The sequence below is a fragment of the Vicia villosa genome, unplaced genomic scaffold (assembly GCF_029867415.1).
Source record: "Vicia villosa cultivar HV-30 ecotype Madison, WI unplaced genomic scaffold, Vvil1.0 ctg.000320F_1_1, whole genome shotgun sequence".
Taxonomy (NCBI): Eukaryota; Viridiplantae; Streptophyta; class Magnoliopsida; order Fabales; family Fabaceae; genus Vicia; species Vicia villosa.
The window spans coordinates 1,075,361-1,081,292 of NW_026705142.1; positions in this window are offsets into that span (position 1 = coordinate 1,075,361).

Consider the following 5,932-nt stretch of genomic DNA (forward strand, 5'->3'; position numbering starts at 1 on the left):
TTCTTATAAGCCAAAGTCAAGTTCAACTAAGGTTCTAAGGGCGAATTAGTGCTCATGACACCACGCGGTAGCCAAATGTCTCCTCGATCAGATTCAAGGGCCATCAGGACAAACCAAAGCGTCGCACTAACGGTGGCCACCAGTTCAACCATAACGATACATGTCGTACAGTTTCCCTGGTCTCATGCCACATACTTAAGGTACACTAGATCCGGGTGTAGGACCTTTCACACAATAACAAACCCAAGCAATTCCCTTAAAAATAAAGCATACAAACAAACAATTAAAAACATTTATAATGAACTAAGCCCTAAGGTAAACCCCTCTTAAAGACTCCCCAGCAGAGTCGCCAGTTCTGTAACTCGGTGAACTGACTTTTATTTTTAATAGCAACCAATGTTGCGGTGAGCATGAGTCGCCACCGACTTTTATTTTGTCCAATTTTAGGAAAGGTAAAAAGTACAGAAAAAGACCTTTTAAAAAGAAAACGGGCTCGGGGGGGTAAGTTATGAAAAGGGAAGGTGTAAGCACCCTTTTCATCCGTAGTTACCTACGGGCTCTTAATTTGCTTAGCTCATGTTTGTTTGTTTTGAGTTGAAAAAGGGGCGTAAGGACTTTAGCGTAAATGCGTAGCCTTAGTTTTTGAAAGAGTATTGAAAAGATGTTTTTTTTTTTAATTGAGCTAGGCAGATTAAGAGCACTACCCTAATTAGTTGGTCTTTTTCTATGCTTTTTAAAGTTCCTAGGACTATCCATACTATATAGAAGTAGGTAGTCCTTGTTTATATTGGACGTGTGGGTCATCGAAGGGTCATCGAGGTCGATTGAAAGCAACAAGTAGAGGTACCTTTAGTAATTTCGAAGGGACGATCGTCACTTTTTCGTAGGCAACAATCGAGGGACGAGATCATATATTCGTAGGCAACATCGAGAGACTATGATCTTTGTGACGATTTTTGAATCGAGGGACTTTTGCTAATGGTACCCCTATATTCGAGGGACACGACCATTTAATTTGTAAGGCGACAACAGGGGCGTACCCTAGATGTGAGTGCGTGCAGAGTGTGTTAGATTCGAGTATGTTATCTTGAGTTAAGTTAGCTAGCGATTGCAAATTGAAATATTTTCACTCCCTAAATTACTAACACACGCAGATATATATTGCAGGAAAGTAAAGGCGGAAACATAAAATCCTAACTATTACAGGGCTTCGGGGCGGGGATTACATAATCAAAAATGGGGGTAAAAAATTATTACAACAACTGAATGAAAATAAAATAATTAAGTGTGCAAAATTAAGTAACTTGTAAATGTCCATGAAGATAATCCGAAAATCTCAAGTGTAGTACCTCGTAAAATAAGAAAGTGTTAGCAATGACATGAGAAAATAGCAAAGTTATAAAGAATTATCGATAAAAAAATTAACTAACGAAGGAAAATCTAAATGCAAACTAAATCAAATTCTAACGAGAAAATAAGCACTTAATTAAAATCTTTTTTTTTTGAAATTTAATATTTAATAAAGAAACTAATCAAAATATTTTTGTGTCTTTTATTATTAAAATAACTAAACTAAGCTGATTTTAAAACTTGAAAACTAAATTAATCTTTCCTAATAAATTAAAATTTGTTAGTAATGACTAAACTTAAATAAAAAAAATAATAATAAATGGAGTGCGTCCCACTCCCTGACATCAGGGAAATTATGGTTTTTTTTTTAACTTTTACCAAAACATGCTATGGACATGGTCTCATTTTAAAAGGGAAATAATATATACATTAGAAAAAGAGTTATAGAACAAATCACATGCTATCAGTAAAACAAATTAGTGATGGATCTTTGACTTTTCAAATTAAAAAAAAAAACAAACCCAATCAAAATCATACAAGTGGATAATAATAAAACTATTTAAAAAAAGAAAGTAATATGGCATAGAAACCAAACACAAGCCGTAAGAGAAAACTTTTCTATCTCACTTCCTCTCTTTCTTTTCACATAGGCAGAAGACAAAACCAAATCACATACTCCCCCTTTTTACCATTTATATTCAAATCAAACCAATATATTTCAAATTTAAACACCAACAGGAATAGAGATTATATTATGGAGATGAACAAACAAAAGGGTTAACAGATTCAAAGTACAGCGCTGTTGGTGGCGGTGGAATCTTTGATGGCGGCTGATGCCCGATGGTGATGCAGGCTGGTGCCGGAGATTTGCGAGCGGCGGTGTGGGTACGTCGCGGCGGAGGGTGACCGTACGGATCCGTGTGGCTGCGGACATGAGCGGTGTTGCGCGATTGAGGATTTTGTTTCTTCGAAATCCTCTCGTCTCCTGCAAGAACACAACAACAAACAATTTCGTTTTTAATTTCAGATCAGTTTCGGTCTCAAGTTTTTTCTTCTGCTTTATAATGATTCTGCTGAGATTTTATTTATTATTGATGAACTTTGGAAGAGTTTTGCAGATTTGGAATGGTTGTTGCAACCAAGTGAGATAAAAAATATTGTTGATTTGGATTATGGTGATTTGTGTTTTGTATGTGGCTTTTGGTGATGAAAATTTAAAAGGATGATGATGATACAGTGAATGGTATGTTCATGTTAGTGATAAAGTTTGAGGTTTGGACATAGATAGTGTAGGTTTTGGTGCGTGTGTAAGGGTTGTAAGGGTTTTCTATTAGTTTGTGGTTGTGAGAAATTGTTGTGGAAAAAAGGGTTAGTTTTCGGTGACAAAAAAAGTTTGTACGGCTGGGTCCCCTGATGGGTGAGAAAATATTATCTATTTATATTAGAACAAAAGTAGGTTAACATACTTGGAAAAAATCAATCCAATTAATTACGAATAAATCAAGAATAATCACAAATTTTATTTGATTTTAATTCATGATTCTTTCTAAGTTAATTGTATCAATTACTATCCTAAAATAAAGAAACATAATCTCTCACAATCTTTTTTTTGTTTTTTCTCTTAAATTTGACTATTTCATACACAAAATAATAAATTAAGATAAAAAATAATATTTTAAAAATTCTCCTAAAATAGAAAACGAAAATAATATTTTAAATTATAAAAAAAACTTATTTTTGTGATTTTTGAATATAAATAAAAAATAAAATTAAAACTAAGGTATAAACAAAATGAAAAGGAAAACTGTCAGAAGTGAGATTCGAACCCGACACCTTGCACTTGCAAATCTTAACTCCTTACCAATTGTGCGATATTATTTATTTGAAATAAAAAGCCAATTGAAAGTATATGAAGCATCGACCAGCATTTTGCTATTTATTAAAATATAAATAATTTAAGGGTAAACTATTATATTTTAAAATAGACTTTAAATCAAATATTTATAAAATTCAGGATGTCAATGTAAATGAATCCAAGATTTTATAAAAATCCAATTTTGAAAATAATTTCGAATTTTTTTCTTTTTTTTGAAAATGTGGGCAAATTTTGGGGTATGACAGTTGGGCTTTCTGTTCTTCCACAATTCATAAGGATTCTTATTTAGAATAGGTCTGATAGAAATTCTATTCTGAATATAGCATGCAGTGTTAATTGCTTCTGCCCAGAAATGCTTAGCCATATTGGTTTCATTGATCATGGTTCTGGCCATTTCTTGTAGAGTCTTATTCTTTCGCTCTACAACTCCATTTTGCTGTGGAGTTCTGGGGCAAGAGAAATCATGGGCAATACCATTTTCTTTGAAGAACTCCTCAAAGAATCTGTTCTCAAATTCGCCACCATGATCACTTCTGACCTTTATGATTTTACACTCTTTCTCAGATTGAATCTGAGTGCAGAATTCAAAGAACACTGAATGAGACTCATCCTTGTGTTTCAAGAACTTTACCCAAGTCCAGCGGCTATAATCATCAACGATGACTAATCCATATTTCTTCCCTCTGACAGATGCTGTTTTGACTGGGCCAAACAGATCAATGTGCAAGAGTTCTAACAGCCTTGAGGTAGAAACAACATTCTTAGACTTGAATGCAGGTCTGGAGAACTTGCCCTTCTGACATGCTTCACAAAGAGCATCTGATTTGTATTTCAGATTTGGGAGTCCCCTGACCAGATTTAGTTTGTTAATTTGAGAAATCTTTCTCAAACTAGCATGTCCTAATCTTCTGTGCCAGACCCATTGCTCTTCAGAAACAGACATAAGACAAGTCACCTTCTGCTTCTCAAGATCAGAAAGATCAATCTTATAAATGTTGTTCTTCCTCTTGCCTGTAAATAGGATTGAGCCATCCTTTTGACTTACAGCCTTGCAAGACTTTTGATTGAAGATTATATCATAACCATTGTCACTTAATTGACTTATGGACAATAAGTTATGCGTTAATCCTTCTACAAGAAGTACATTAGTTATGGAAGGAGAGTTACCAAGACTTATGGTTCCAGAGCCAATGATTTTGCCCTTCTGATCTCCTCCAAACTTGACTTCTCCACCTGGTTTAAGCACCAGGTCTTGGAATGTAGACCTTCTTCCCGTCATGTGTCGCGAGCACCCAGAGTCCAGGTACCATGACATTTTGCTTTCTGTCCTCTTTGCCGCCAAGGATATCTGCAACAGAAATTATCTTCTCCTTAGGTACCCACAATTTCTTGGGTCCTTTTTTGTTAGTTCTCCTCAAGTTCTGATTGAACTTGGGTTTAGCAAAATATTTAACAGGAGGAACAGTATGATACTTCTTATTCTGAGTTCCATGATATTTCTTAGATTGTGTCACATGCTTCTTGGTGTGTGTTATGTGAAAACTTTGTGCATGTGATGTGTGCTTAATATCATGGGAGTGGCCAAATTTAAATTGGTTATACAGAGGCTTGTATGATATTTTCATATCATCCACAGATTCAAGCTTGTATGGGATTTCACCCTCATAACCAATGCCAACTCTCTTGTTCCCAGACACAGCATATATCATAGAAGCTAGCTGACTTCTGCCAATACTTCTAGATAAGAACTTCCTGAAACTTAAATCATATTCTTTCAGAATATGATTTAGACTGGGAGTGGATTTTTCTGAATCAGAAGGAGATCCAACATTATAGGATAATTTTACAACTTTTTCTTTTAATTCAGAATTTTCCAACTCAAGCTTCTTAGTTTCAAATTCAAATTGCTTTTTCAGCTTTTTGTATTTGATACTAAGATGAGCTTTTAATTCAAGAAGCTCTGTTAGACTGGAAACTAACTCTTCTCTAGATAGTTCAGAAAATACCTCTTCAGAATCTGATTCTGATGTAGATTCTGATCCATCATCTTCTGTCGCCATCAGCGCAAAGTTTGCCTGCTCTCCTTCAGAGTCTGATCCTGATTCTGATTCAGAATCATCCCATGTTGCCATAAGACCTTTCTTCTTATGAAACTCCTTCTTGGGATTCTCCTTCTGAAGTTTTGGACACTCGTTCTTGTAATGTCCAGGCTCATTGCACTCATAGCAGACAGCCTTCTTCTTGTCAGATCTTCTGTCACCAGAAGATTCTCCACGTTCAAATCTCTTTGAACTTCTGAAGCCTCTGAACTTCCTTTGCTTGCTCTTCCAGAGTTGGTTCACCCTTCTGGAGATCATGGACAGTTCATCTTCTTCTTCAAATTCTGATTCTTCAGGATCTTCTTCTCTAGCCTGAAAAGCGTTAGTGCATTTTTTAATATTAGATTTTAATGCAATAGACTTACCTTTCTTCTGAGGCTCGTTTGCGTCCAGCTCAATTTCATGGCTTCTCAAGGCACTGATAAGCTCTTCCAAAGAAACTTCATTCAGATTCTTGGCAATCTTGAATGCAGTCACCATTGGACCCCATCTTCTGGGTAAGCTTCTGATGATCTTCTTTACATGATCAGCCTTGGTGTAGCCTTTGTCCAGAACTCTTAATCCAGCAGTCAGAGTTTGAAATCTTGAAAACATCTTCTCGATGTCT